Here is a 16,331-nt window from a genome sequence, read left to right on the forward strand (position 1 = left end):
GCAATTTAATACATAAGCAGGAAACAAGACTTTCCTACATAAACAAGATTTGCACAGACCACCTCCAGCAAAACAAGAAATTTTTAGAAATCAAAACTGACATTTTGACATGTAGGTGAGTGGCCTGCTGAGGCAATAGTCTCAGATTTTTTGGCAACACATGCTATGGGGAATGTATGGGGAAACAAATGCTCCTGAATCACACACCAAGACTGACACGCTCAGTAGGCATGGGGGCGAAACATATATTTTAAAATAGTAAAGCAAGTGAGTCAGAAAACAACCGAAGCCACAGACATTGTTTTAATGGTTAGCCATTTTACTGTGTGAATATACTGTATAAATGTACATAACCATCAATCAACTGCATAATACTAAAGAGGATACATTTTTGGTAACAAACACTGTGTTTGAACACAAGGTTGCTCAGACTGTAAGTGCACTTGGTACCAAAGAACCTTGGGCCAAGGAGGGTTCTCCTGATTGAGAGGCATAGGATAGCCAGAAGGGTTGTGACAAAAGCAGTTGCAGAAGCGAAAGCTTAGACATGGGTAGAGTTTAGACAGGCCATTGAAAAATAACTTTCAAGTGGCCTCAAAGATCTTCTGGCAAACCATTCAATGCCTCAGTAGAGGGAGGGAGGTGAGACCCTGTACAATATTGCTGAGCAATTCAGGGAGCACTTTGAGAAACTCCTTAACCCAATGGACATGTCTGTCCTTTGCGAAGCCAGTGCCGTAAATCTCTGGTGTTTTGGAGTCTATCTCTGTGGCTGAGATTACTATTGTGCTTAAAAACCTTCATGGTGGCTACAGAGGGGGACAAATTTGAACAGAGATGTCAAATGCACTGGACACGGTTGGGGTGGTGTGGCTAGCATGACTCTTCAGTATGGCTTGGAGATCTTGGGCAGGGCCTTTGGACTGACAAGCCGGAATGGTGGTCCCTATTATTTTTTTTATTTTTTTTTTTCAAAAAGAGCACCAGAGGGTGTATTCCAATTATAATGGAATCACCTCAGCATCGCAGTGAAAGTCTATGCCAGGGTTATGGGGAGGAGACCACATCCTGTAGTCGAACCTAGGATTCAGGAGTAACTATGCAGGTTCCACCCAGGCAGTGGAACAGTGGACTCTATCACAGCCTTGTGAGGGGACATGGAAAAACACTTATCCAGTCTACACATTCTTGGCAGATATACAGAATATACATTTGATGTGGGAGGTTCTACACTAAGAGCTGCATCCACATTCTTAGTGTTAAGTCAAAACCGGAAGTGACTCTGTGTCTTGTCTCCACTCCTGTTCATGATTTTCATGGATGAGCTATTAAGATGCAGCCAAGTTTTGAGAAGTGTCCATCTGCAAATAACAGGCATGTTACCTCTACACCCCCATAATGATCTCTTGGCACAAAGTAGACATCCAACACTCGAACATTTTGCTGCTGACTCTGAAGCAGCTGGGATGAAAAACATCACTTCCAAGTCCAATTTCATAGTTCTCTCCCAGAAAAGGTTGGGATGCTCCTTTCAGTTGAGGGAAAAGACCTTACTCCCTAGTGGAAAAGTATTTTGCGATCTTGCACATGAGCGAAGTTACAGTCCCCAGCAGTGTTACAGTCATTGTACTGGTCTGTGGTGGTGAATCAGACAAAGCTCTCAGTTTACCAGTCAATCTATGTTCCTATCCTCACATATGGTCACAGGCAAGTGGGAAGTGACTGAAAGAATAAGGTCACTAGTATTATCATCAAAGAACTTAACATCAACGAAAGTACTATAATCATGGTATATTCCTCTGTGCTATGAAGTACACTTAAATGGACATTTCTTTTGGAAGCTGGATAGTCATGAGACCCATTTAACAAGATTAGAAGCATTTGTGTACAGCTGTTGGACTGAGAAATCCATGTGTCATGGCATTACACATACACACACACGTAATGGCTTAGCTTTGCAGCTGGACCAAGACACACAGTGGGGATTTCATCTGCACACTAATGGTTTCCTAGCAACACCCCTCAAAAGGAGCAGTTGTATTTGCTAGGCCTCTTTCGGTGACAATGAATTAGTCTATACAAATTTACATCTTTCAGCCCACTGACACTACGATCCACAGGGAGCTATGGTCATCTGTTCAACGGTTTTAATAAAGCAAACAATACACCAGCATGCAGTCATGAAACTGTGACAATGACATACACACATTCCTGCCTTACACTTGCATATGGACACATGATAGAAGTGCATTAAGATTCAAATCTCTCTGATTATCCCAGAGCATCATCTGTATTCATGGCTTTCCTTTACTAAAGATTGACAGATGTATTTTGCTTAAACAGCAGTATTCCTAGGAAAAAAAGCAGTTATCAGATTTAAGTACCAGTGTGTAGCCTTGTCACAATGAGTAGTTATGGACCATTTGGCCTATCTCTGAGCCACAGAGGCAAAAAATGGCCTTTATCACATTTTATGAGCACACTCAGTAACCCTATCACCGGCAAGCTTATAGCCAATCGTCCCCAACAGATCATTTTACATTCTTATATTTAATGGCATTTGGCAGACACCCTTATCTAGAGCTGCTTACATTTATCTCATTTTTATACAACTGAGCAATTTAGGGTTAAGGGCCCAACAGTGGTAGCTTGGCAGTGCTGGAGCTTGAACTCCTGACCTTCTGATCATTAACCCAGAGCCTTTAACCCGTGAGCCACCACTGCCCATTTCAATATCATTTAATATTACATCAGAGCAAATGGATTGCTTCACTCTCACATTATGTCCAATCAGCATCATTTTACAGATAAACATAATGAAGTAACAATAAGTTAATAAAATTAGTCGCTCAATCTGATACTACTTTTATATAAAATTTACTCCTTGCTTTAATAACACCTGGGGGGTCCACCCAGAGAACCTCCACTTACCACCCCACAGTTAAAGTCACTGAGATCACATTTTCTCCCCATTCTGATGTTTAATGTGAACCTTGACCTGTAACTGCATGACTTTATAGAATGTACTGTCACTGGCTGGAGCAGCGAAACGAAAAGACCTTTGAAGTTCTAAAGAAATATATAAGGAGTAAAAGTTTGTTTTTTATTGGAAATGGAGTATTCAATTTCAAAAATACTCAAAATAACTTATTATTGTACAGTATAGAAATGTAAATCCCTACAAATTATTAATCAAGCATTGATCAGAAGCAAAACAAAGCAGCGATAGTCAATACAGACACACACATGATTTTCCAGATTATCTATTTAGAGGAGCCTCCATTATGTTGAGGAGGATGTGGTGGATGTACTGCTGTGCTGTTTCTTCGTCTAAATAAATCGATTTCCATAGAGTTGAGGAAGGCTAGCATCCCAACAGAGCCACTAAATGATTCCATTACAGAAGAGTGCCTGGCCCTCTTATATCCGACTCTATTAGAGTGAAGACAGCGCAGAGGGAACACAACACCTGCAATACAAAAATGCTAACTCAATACTGCTGCACTCAACAAGCCTTCACAAACAGAAATGTAAGGCCAAACCAACCAAGTAACAGCAATCACTCTGAAACCTTGAGCTTTTTGCTGTATTGTGAGATTACGATATAGAAGTGCTATTTTATGATTTGAGGGCTTGTTGACATTTTGACACACTTTACAGAATTGAAACAAACTCTGGCCATAATATATATATATATATATATATATATATATATATATATATATATATATATATATATATATATATATATATATTTTTTTTTTTATAATAAACTGAGGTTTATTTTCATGACCTCAGTGCATTAGTACGTTAATTTTAGCACTGACTCGACTCTTATTGTGCTACGACTACACAATAAACCAATTTCAGTTCAACCAGCAATGCTGTTTTAACTGCAAGATATGCAGGTGGGAGTAACTGAATCATTGCTTTAAAAAAATGCTGGGAGCTAATTATTGAGTGGGTGAAAAGCTGAGGTGCTCAGGACCTCAATATTCAATTCCAAAGCTTGCAGCCAAGGTCCTGGAGAAAGCCATAAATCTGCCACGACAATGACTGCCATCACTGTCCATAAATAAGACACACTTTAAATGACAGCATGGGCCAGCAGACCACGTCACTATCAGTACGGCCATAAATAAAGCCACGCATTCATGAAGTGTCCATCTAGACAGGAGAGCTAAACACTATTTTCAATGGGGACTGACAGTGCTGCATGTCATAGTGATGTTCATTATTCATTCTGCAAGGGCCTCTAGACAAGACAATAGCAACAGGGTGATGGATGCCATGATCTCAACATCAACATACATTTGGCATTTATCTAAACCATTTAAGAGGTTATGGCTCACATGTAATGCATACTGACAATAAAATAGATAGATAGATAGATAGATAGATAGATAGATAGATAGATAGATAGATAGATAGATAGATCAAATGCAAGCATTAATCAAAACAGGCAAATAACAAAGGCATCATCACAGGCACAATGCTGGAGCAAGACTTTGCAAAAGTAGCACTGTAATTATCCTTTATATCTGGCAAACTAAAAAAATGCAAGGAAAGTTCTCATTCGTCTAAAATTGAGGTTATATTGGATTGGATTAGTTTATCATTATATGTTTTTACAGTCACAAATTTTGAGTAAAAGCTGAGATAAATCTCAGAGCCATAACTTTCATCTCTTTAAACAGAAAATAAAATGTGAACTAACAAAACTGTGACAGTGTGCAGATTTAGTCCCCTTCCTTATATTTCCTAGCAGAATGTGGAATAGTCTGATACTAAAGCTGTTTACTGAACTGTAAAGATAATTGTGTGTGTGTGTGTGTGTGTGTGTGTGTGTGTGTGTGTGTGTATGTGTGTGTGTGTGTGTGTGAGAGAGAGAGAGAGAGAGAGAGAGAGAGAGAGAGAGAGAGAGAGACTCTCTTGGTAAAATTAACAGCAAAAGCCCTTCCCCCTGGTTTTTATATGTTAGATGCCCAACCCCCTTGCTACCAACATGGAAGATCTATTTTAATAACATTTACCTCAACCAAATCTACAAAGAACATTCTAGCTGTTTAACTAACCTGTATCTGACAAAATCATGATTTGTATATCATCACATATTGTACATTATATTGTAAATTCATTCATTTTCAGTAAACGCTTTATCCTGGTCAGGGTCATGGTAGATTCAGAGCCTGTCCCAGGAAAACAGGAGAATTCACCCTGGATCAGATGCCAGTCCATCGCAGGACACCATGCACACACAGACTGACACACAAGTGTAGTCAATCCACCTACCTGCATGTTTTTGGGAGGTGGGAGGAAAACTGAGGACTCATGGAGAACATGTGAAACTTCACACAGAGCTCAAAAACAAACCAGGGACCCTGAATCTGTGTAGAGGCAGAGCTACATGCTGCCACTGCGCTGCCCGATTGTGGTACAATATGTAAAATTATACATCCTTGTACATTTTACCACAAGGGTAAAACCAATCTCCAGTCCATCAATAGCACGAATTATTCTCATAGAATTTGTATTATGCAAAAAAAAAAAAAAAAAAAAAAAAAAAAAACATACAGATATAGGGAATAGGGGAAGCTCAGAGCTCTTACACCTCCTAGAAATGAGTAAGATGCCAGCTGTCCTAAATCCTCTATCTCCATTGTGTCTTGCACAAACGGTGCAGGATGGAAATACAACCCAAGCTAAGAAGAGAAGAGATGAAGTCCTTAGAGAGAAAGACACTTACAGTAATGCTAATCATCTTTGTAAGCAGCAACTGTCTTGGTAGAGAGGTAATTTCTAATCTCCTGACCTATAGCTCACGTCCAGTTTTTTCTCTTTCACAACATTATTCCGTTCAATCTAGTAATCACATCGGTAGTGAACCAGGCCATGAGGGACTGCACCTAAAGTGTTAGCATAGCTTTAGCAATCAGTCTGATGAAGCTTACACATCATCGCTCTGGCACAATTGTAATGCTCCAGTCCCCAAATGCAGTAAATCAGCCAAGCCATATTTTTGCTCTCCAAAGTTTTCTTCTTTATTTTTGTCCATAAGCTAGGAGGCTACTGTTGCTAATAAGCAAGTAGAACTTATGGATATCAGTTTTTCATCATGCGAACTACCATTTGCCACCGTATACTTGTCTCAAATAACTCCTGTCTAAGAAATATTGCTTGCTTATTAACATTAACCCCTGTATCCTGGTGAGAGCCTATACCAGGAACACTGGACACAAGGCAAGAACACATTCACACAGACAACTCTAGCACACAAAGAGAACGCTAGCATGGTTCAATCACAGTGTCAGAAACCACATCATAAAATCTGCTTGAGATTAAGTAATATTATAAACCAGACAAATGTTTGGATTCCTGTCCAAGAAGGGTTTTCTCTGGGGGTTTTTTTCTTCTATTTTCTATTATTTTAGACTAGTAATGATGACGCTAAGACTATGAAATGCATATGCAATAAGTTAAATTATTTAAATTAAAAACTTAATTAGAAACTATATAGTGCTTCACCAGGAGGCTTTACTTCAACCGCTTTTCCGAAATTTTAAACGAAACGTAATTGCATGAATGGGTTAATAGGTAGTTTTTACTTAAAATTGCTTTCCCAAACAGCGTCCAAAATCATGGACAATCAGTTTACAATGTAAATCGCCTCCAATTCACTTGAGAGCATTATTGTAAATTAATATAAACCTCTGTAGCTCTCTAGACTATTTGACATTCTCAATCTCAAACTTTCTACATAATTTCTTTTTTTAAATCAAATGAAAAAAATGTATGGGTTTTTTTTTTTTTTTTTTTTTGCCAGTTTCTTGAACTAGTGTTTTACTGTTTTGGTTTTTTTTTTTTTACCTGCTTTATATGAAATAAAAACCATGTGCGTAATTAAAAAAAAATAAAAAATCTATGTTTGTAGGTCTAAAACTAAGTTTAATCATACAGTGATCTGTTAGAGGTGCTACAGAAACTATAGAGTTTGACTCCAGATTAGGTCTATATTCAGACTCTATGAGCAAGGAAGTTCCCACACTCGGCCTCAGGTGAGGTTTTTGTTCCTTTCCTTTTTGAGAATTGTCCGTCATTAATTATATTAGTTTAAGGGACTTAATAAAATGAACTGCTGTCGTTTTATACACCTGTTGGGACAGAATTCCCGCTACTATCATTATGACATCATAACAGTGGTAAACTATTTTGTGTGTGTGTGTAAACTAAACCAGTTGTAAATTTTGGAGTTGTACTTGTACAAACAAAGCAAATGTCGTATCTTTATCCATTGTGTTACACACATCTGGTTTTGATTTATGCACAAATGTTAAGTCTTTTTATTGCAGAGTTTTACCTCTTTGAGTCTTGCAATAGTCCCAAACTGTAAATTCTGTATGTTCAGAAATGATATTTTCTAAACTTTTTGTCTTCAGCATTACATATTTTAGACCTGAATGTTAAACATTTTTGGTCATTGGAAGATTAAAAAAAAATTCTTTTTGAATATTTCAGCCCTGCTCATGGACAATCCATTCACATTTTAAATATTTTATATTTAGATGTTTAGACAGAATCAAAATTCAAACATCATGCAACTTTAAGTAAAAAAAAAAAAAAAAGAAGAAAATCTAAAGTATCTGGATATGCATATAAATAATTTATGCATGAAAGTGTTAAAGTACATTTTACTCAGAAATACATTTTTACAAAGTCATAAACTTCTTTTTTTTTGGAAATTATATATTAAAGAAACCGTGCAAATTGGGTATGTTGTTATGCTGATATGCCTGTTATGGAGAGTTATGGTGTTGGCGCTCCTATTGCTTTCATGTCTTGAACTTCACTTTACAGTTGCATCTCACTGAACTTTGTTACTGCTGCTTAACATCTCATTTCATTTCATGCTTTTATTGGTCTTAAATGTCATCTAATTTTTTTGATTCAGTACATCTACATCTGCTAAATTTGTGTTTCTCTTTCATTTTCAGAGGACATAACTGAGTTACTCAGAGAGACAGAGAGACAGAGAGAGAGGCCAATGCCCTGAGATAAAATGAGGATGCCAGGTGAAAACAAATAGTGCCAGACATTGATTAGGATTATTGGATTTGAGTGGGTGTAATCATGTTCTGTTCACTGACTATAATATAACACTGCATTGTCTCCCTGCTCATTACAATCTCTCTTACTGAAGCAATTCAGGTGCGCAGGGAAATACGTTTTAATTTAATGAAACTGCTTACTTTTGGCTCCTGAGGATAATGTTTGCTAGCATATATATGACACGCATCTAATATAATCATTAAATAAAAAATAACAGTTTTATATGCCTTGACGTGTTCATTCAGACATATTAAGTGCACGGTGAACATGGAGTGGTGTTGAGATTTCAAGCAATAGATTGCAGGTTGAACCTCTTGTCAGAAAAGGCCTATTAAATCTCCAAAATGCTGAGAGTGAAATAAACTAGTGTAGAGTCCTCTGATTAAGCCAAATTCTTCAGCTAGAATAATTTGCCTTTTTTGTTAAGCTGGTAATATGGGATACAGCGAAACATTCACTGCCATGCATTGTTATTGAGGCTACTTCACTCGAGCATTTCCTGTAAATGACACTGGGACAGGATGTTCTCTTGAAATGACACACATGAACAGAAAAGCAAACCTTTTATGAACGAATGGCTTAATTAAACATTAAGGCTCTATCGCTCAACATTAGTCAATATAATTTACTTTAAAATGGTAAGTCTTCTCGTTAAATGAAATAAATTGAACATAATTGCAATAATATTCTCCGCTTATTGGATTTGGGCTTTTAAGAACATTAATTATTCCACCGACCAGTCACCGTAAGAATCCTCAGCAAGGACAAAATAACATGATTTTATTTACCTAAATGCTGCTTTCCATTAAGAATGATGAAGCTCTGTCTGGTACCAAAGCTATTAGTATTTTGACTTTGAGTCTGCATGAGAGGAGAAGTGGAAGAGTTTAACCCTAGGCTGCCTCATAAGGCTCTTCTGTTGATATAGAGCAAACAAAACAGCCCTTCAACATTTAATTAACTGCAAAGTCTGAGGCAAAGACAGGACTGTTTAATCGGATTAGAAGCCCTAGAGAAAATCTGTGTTTCACCAAAGTGAAGAAATTATACAACTTTTAAAATTAAAATGAGAGTTTACAAAAAAAAACATGCCTTCAAGTACACACTTAAAGAACTAATGACTAATATATAACTAAATAAATGTTCGACAGACCATTACATACACGAGGAAATGCACAATAGCTGTAATAAACATTTACTATAGCATTATCTGAAGCAGACATTTGATGTTTGAGGGAATACATGTGTTGTTCAGTTCAGTGGAACAGAAGGCTAATCATGTAAATATAAACCACAGCATTGGGGGGAAAAAAATCCTGCTAGTCTCTTGATAGCAGTGTCAAAATTCTAACTCCCATTTTAGACTATATCTGCTTTACACATGCATGCAGAGCCATTAGAAGGAGGTCGCAGTGAGATGCTGAATAGTAATGCTCTGCACTCTGACATCTATTGTATTCACATATGTCTCATATGTCACATATTGTATTCACTGTATGTTGTTCAGATGAGTAGCTTTATTTGAATAAGGATAAGATAAGATAAGATAAGATAAACTTTATTGATCCCACACTGGGGAAATTCCCACGTTACAGCAGCTCAATTACACAAAAAAACAGATAGGAAAGAATACACATTAAATAGGAATGATGTAACCGAATATGAAATCATTATTTGGACTGAACACTTAATGTTCCCTGTACTGATCCAAAATACAGCTAGTAGCCTCAGTCTGATGTTCTATGAAGCAGTAAGAATAAGCAAATATTGAGTTGTTGAATGTCTTCACTGTGCTTTTGTTTTCAGTTGGTCCACATTTCCAAGATCGGTGGTTAGCTAAACAAACCCTGTGCAAAGCAAAATCAAAGGATGTGGATGTGAAATGAACTGGGTATCACTTTTCAAGTATCGTACTCATCCACTGACATGAACAGGGTTAAAGCGATTAGGAGCAGGGACTTCTGTTGGCTTAGCTCACCCATCAGCATCTTTAGCTGATCACACTAATTCTAAGTGAGGTGTTAAGTCACACCTCACCATGCAGGCCATGCAGCCAGCTGTAAACATACACATACACAGAGAGAGAGAGAGAGAGAGAGAGAGAGAGAGAGAGAGAGAGAGAGAGAGAGAGAGAGAGATAAATGTGGCAGTTTTGTTTAAACGTGTTAAAGCCCACTAGATACCAGTGCTATGAAATCAAAACATCAAAGCATTAAAAGAAACTGGAAACTTTAAGGCCATTTTAAATAATAAAAGATATTCAAGTTAAAGATATCATGTAGTGTTGTTATCAGTGTGTTCAAAAAGCCCACTACATGCCACTGCTACAAAATCAAAACATCAAAATTTTTTGATGCCAAATTGATTCAAAATCAAGATATCATGTTGTTTTGTGATAAAACACATCATTTTTGGTGTTACAGATTGATGTTCCTCTTGCCATGCTCATAGAAAACTACTAGGCCTAATACCAACCCCAACTCCACCTGCTATACAGCCTAATGAGCTGCTATTTGCTGTTTTCCCTCAGACACCGTAAACCAACATGCATGATTAATACAGTGCAGAGAAACCACAATGCTCTGCTGATCACAACCACAGCCTATTGATCCTGACATTCCAGGAGTAGAGATATCTTGTTCATACAGGCAAATTCAGCTCACAGTCAGCACCAACTTGAGACAATACAGCTCTGCAGTGATGTGTGAATTTACCGTATTTTCACTGCAACAGCATACAGCGAGGTTCAATAGCTTGGAGTTAGCTCTCATGGAAGTAAACCACCTGAATGTCAGCAATATCCCCCAAGTATCTGGTCATCAGTTCTGGGCCATCAATTCTCTGCGGTTATATGATTCATTACAAGGATCTTGAAAGGATTGTAAATCATCTCCTCTGACCCTGAATGGAGACCTGGTGTTCTAGTTGAGGGTGGATTCGGAGCAGGGTATTGAAGCTGAGGTTAAACCATAGGTAAAAATAAGCGTCTAGATCAGGGCTGCCAGCCTTTATAACAGCACCACAGCTCACAACATTTGTGACAGGTTAGTGTATGTACAGTGAAGAAGAGCCACATGGAGGCAGGGTCAGCATCAGAAAGGGCTTTAGTGGACCAATTTTCAAATATCATTAAATATAATTACGTCTATTGACCTTTAGTTTTGGTTTCTTTTTTGGGGAACGATGGCTGTATTTGTGTGTGTCGCTCTGAATTTAAAACATGTTACACTGACAGTGATAATATGGTTAATTATGATTTGTTGCATGGAGATTATGAATGAGATGGTGGCCCTGACATTGTTGCATCAGTGCATTATGATTCACAGTATACAGCCAGCATGTGTGAAAGAATCACAGCATGGATCAAGATCAAGATGCACTGATATGTGTTCGCATGGGTGTGTTGGTTGTGTGATTCTCAGTATACTGAAGCTCTTCTTAACTGATACATTTGTTGAATGACAATCTTTGTCCCATCCCCACCCCCACCTCCTGTGGGAAGGCTAATGTCCTCACTGCTGCACTGCTGCCGCCCAGTCTCGTAGTGGAAGGAGGGGGGTGGGATGGTGGGGTAAAGGATGAAGAACTAAAACACTGACCGCACCATGTTTCTTTCATATGTACATATTCTAATTTCTTCTTGTTGCATTCGATTAAAACCTGACCTGCAAACCATCACATACCAGATAAATCTCTTTGCTCTTGTGCTATGGCCCATATTCTTTCCAATATGAGGTTTTACACTGCTTGTTAGCGATTGCTTCCTTCTGCTCCAATGATTTTGAATTATAACTGCCTCTGATAAAGAGGCTTTAGATGTAGGTCACTACTTATCAGACTGACGAATGTGTGTCAAAGTCTGCAGCGTGCTTTAACAGAGCAGGAAACCTCTAGGAGTGAAGTGATTTCTTTAACTCGTTATACAGGTACATTGAACTATAGACTATATACATTCACCGAACACTGAAAGAGGAACACCTGTACACCTGCTCATTTATGCAATTATCTAATCAGCCAATCACGTGGCAGCAGTTCAATGCATAAATTCATGGGGATACGGTCCAGAAAATTCGGATTATGTTCACGTCGACCATCAGAATGAGGGAAAAATTTGATCTTAGTGATTTTGACTATGGCATGATTGCTGGTGTCAGACAGGCTGGCTTGTGTATAACTGCTGATTTCCTGGGATTTCCGCACACAACAGTCTCTAGAGTTTACTCAGAATGGTGCAATAAAGAAAAAAAAACATCTAGTGAGTGGAAGTTCTGAGGACGGAAAAACACCTTGTTCATGAGATAGGTCAACAGAGAATGGTCAGACTGGGTCGAGTTGAAAGAAAGGCTACAGTAACTCAGATAGCCACTCTCTACAATTGTGGTGAGCAGTAAACTATCTCAGAACGCGCAACAGGTCAAACCTTGAGATGAATGGGCTACGAGAGCAGAGGACCACGTCGGGTTCCACTTCTGTCAAACAAGAACGGAAAGCTGAGACTGCAGTCGGCATAGGCTCACCAAAACTGGACACTCGAAGACTGAAAAAAAAAGGCATAAATCCATGTATACAACCTTGTGTCAACAGTCCAGGCTGGTGGAGGTGGTGAAATGGTGTGGGGAATGTCTTCTTGGCACACTTTTGTCCCATTGATACCAATCAATCATTGCTTTAATGCCACAGCCTATTTGAGTATTGTTGCTGACCATGTGCAGCCCTTCAGAAATTTGGTGCCTTCTTCCAGTGGATTCCAATGCTAACAATGGACTACAATGGATAACAATGGAGTCCAGGTAAATGCATAAAGAATTAAATCATATATACATATATCATATACATCTGTATACGTTAGTTTTTGTCTATACCCATTTTAGGTACCATCATAACTGCATAATTTCACATTGTCACCCCAAGTATATTTTACCCTAGCAGAGTATTATCATAGAAAACAAGTTTGAGGAAGCACTGACAGCCTACTGGGACTCATCAGGACAAGGTCTGGCTGCAGTCAGGACTCTCCAGTAGTATGTGGGTGTAAATCCATTATCAAACCCCAGACGTTAATTGTCAAGACCTGTACAGCTGTTACTATGGCAACTTTTCAAGAGGGTTGTCACCACAGTCTATTGTGTGGTGGCAGGAGAGATAGAGAATTAAAAATGTCCCAAAGGAACTCTTTCTTCAATTTGTATGTAGTGCATTCAGTGGTAGATTAAGATGTTCAGGACACCCTAGGCTACAGTTTAAGTATGCTTCCCAATACAAACACATCCAAACCCTCTTTTCACCCAACTCGTGTTATCGCTGTTCTTTTAGGAGGCTTGCTTTTCATTTGTGTCGTGCTACTGTACTTCCTTTCAGACATTCATTGTTGGTCATCATTGCACATCTAGGTAAGATTTTCAACCCAGATCAGCGGCTAAATTTGATTTATAATCATGATGTCATGACTGTGCAACCTGTAGGTGCAAGTGTTTGCATGGTAGTGATATTCGTGTATAACCAGAAAAGGGACACATGTGCCGTTTACTGTCCCACTGTCTCATGTTACATTTTGATCAAGCAGTATGCAATTACAGCCAACTTTAGCTGTCCCCATCTGCCATGCATCACTGACACAGCTGTACATTTGTGCATTAGTTATCTTAATAAAAATGAAGCTATGTTGTGACCAATAGTCACTAAATTAATTTAGTGAAACTTAAACTATGAATTCTAGCCCACAATGAAATCATTAATTGTTTGTCTAATACTTAATTGAGTTTAAGTACAATTAAAATTTTCTGAACAATCAGGTTTTATGATCATAGTGGGGGGCGTTATCCTACAACCTCAGCTGTATTACATGTAATTTGCCCCTCCAATCTGATTAAGTATCATAAAGGTCATAATGTTTGCTTATGATAGTGATTGTTTTTAAGTTTGTAAATGCATCTATAGCAGAAAAATACTTACTAAAGATCTTATCTTGGTTAATTTAGCTATTTCTGTCCAATTGTACAATTAGCCTACGTTCAGTATGACTGAATGTAGTATGAGTGGTTCCAGAAATCAAAATTCAATCAGTGTATGTGCAGTGGTGCTTGAATGTTTATGAACCCTTTAGAATGTTCTATATATCTGCAAAAATATGACCTAAAACTTTACAAGATTTTCATACAAGTCCTAAAAGTAGACAAAGAGAACCCAATTAAACAAATGATCCAATATTACATATGTGTGAGTGGTAAAAGTATGTGAAGCTTTGCTTTCAGTATCTGGTGTGAACCCCTAGTGCAGCAATAACTGCAACTAAACGTTTCCGGTAACTGTTGATCAGTCCTGCACATCGGCTTGGAGGAATTTTAACCCATTCCTCAGTACAGAACAGCTTCAACTCTGGGATGTTGGTGGGTTTCCTCACATGCACTGCTTGCTTCAGGTTCTTCCACAACATTTCTGTTAGATTAAGGTCAGGACTTTGACTTGGCCATTCCAAAGCATTAACTTCATTACTTTTTAACCATTTTTTGGTAGAACAATTTGTGTGCTTAGGGCCATTGTCTTGCTGCATGACCTACTTTCTTGAGATTCAGTTCATGATCCCTAACCCTTTAGAATTCACTGGTATAATTCAGAATTCAATGTTCCATCAATGATGGCACCACCATGTTTCACAGATGGGATAAGGTTCTTGTGCTGTAATTCAGTGTTTTATTTTTTCCCCAAACAGAACACTTCTCATTTAAACCAAAAATTCTATTTTGGTCTCATCTATCCACAAAACATTTTTCCAATAGACTTCTGACTTGTCCACATGATTAACAAACTGCAGACAGGCAGCAATGCTCTTTTTGGAGAACAGTGGCTTTCTCCTTGCAACCCTGCTGTGCACATCATTGTTGTTCCATGTTCTCCTGATGGTGGACTCATGAACATTAACATCAGCCAATGTGAGAGAGGCCTTTAGTTGCTTACAAGTTACCCTGGGTTCCTTTGTGACCTCATGGACTATTACACGTCTTGCTCGTCTTTGTTGGTAGACCACTCCTGGGGAGGGTAACAATGGTCTTAAATTTCCTCCATTGGTACACAATTTGTCTGACTGTGGATTGGTGGAGTCTAAACTCTTTAGAGATGGTTTTGTAACCTTTTTCCAGCCTGATGAGCATTAACAACTCTTTTTCTGAGGTCCTCAGAAATCTCCTTTGTTTGTGCCATGATACACTTCCACAAACATATGCTGTGAAGATCAGAGTTTGATAGAACCTTGTTCTTTAAATAAAACAGGGAGCTCACTCACACCTGATTGTCATCCCACTGATTGAAAACACCTGACTCTAATTTCACCGTGAAATTAAACTGCTAATCCTAGAGGTTCACATACTTTTGCCACTCACAGATATGTAATATTGTACATTTTCCTCAACACATAAATGGCCAAGTATAATATTTTTGTCTCTTTTGTTTAAGTGGGTTCTCTTTTGGGACTTGTGTGAAAATCTGATGATGTTTTAGGTCATATTTATGCACCAGTGTATATTTATATTTACATCAAGTGTATTATGCAAAATGTATAACCTCTGTAACAAAGCAAACTGTGTGAAATAGTTTGAAAATTTTAGCAAGGCAGACAATCTCTCCACTGACTTGTACTGGTTTACAACCAATTCTGTCCTCTTTCATTAATAAGGCAGGACGTATATGGACGGATCACAGTGGCTCACAACAGAGGCTAATGTTCAATCTTCTGTTTTCCTATATCTAATAATCAATGTTAGGGCTGCAACTAACTTATTTTCATAATCGATTAGTTAGTCAATTAATATATATATATATATATATATAAAAAAATTATTTTGATTAATCAATTGATTAAAATGGTACTGGATTTCCAGTATCATTTTTTTCCTTTATTTAAAATAAAATCTACAAACTAAGTGTTACAAATATAAACTTAAGACACACAACTGTTTGTCCAAGCTGTCCCTGTAAATTAAGTATATGCTGTTATTTCCGATATTGTATTGTGTTTTAGACCTCTAATTTAAGCAGGGAGGCAGAGCAACATCCTCTACGGACCAGGAACACAGAGCGACGCCCTCTGCAGAGTAGGAAGTGGAGCCTGGTGGAGGAATGATGTGCGAGGCGGAGCAGAGAGATGGAGAGACACTCATGGCGAGGGTGTGATCTGTGGTGGCATTCTCCGCAGTACAGCAAGGCAGCAGAATGCCCCCAGTGGAGCAAGT

General features: G+C 38.2%; 1 protein-coding gene across 3 annotated transcripts in view; it reads right to left on the minus strand.

Annotated features, from left to right (window-relative positions):
* The window catches only part of cntn1a (contactin 1a), a 73,075-nt gene that overhangs the window by 39,018 nt on the left and 17,726 nt on the right, over positions 1-16,331 (minus strand). The window lies entirely within an intron of this gene.

Source organism: Ictalurus punctatus, chromosome 14 (genome assembly GCF_001660625.3).
Source record: "Ictalurus punctatus breed USDA103 chromosome 14, Coco_2.0, whole genome shotgun sequence".
In the NCBI taxonomy this organism is placed as follows: Eukaryota; Metazoa; Chordata; class Actinopteri; order Siluriformes; family Ictaluridae; genus Ictalurus; species Ictalurus punctatus.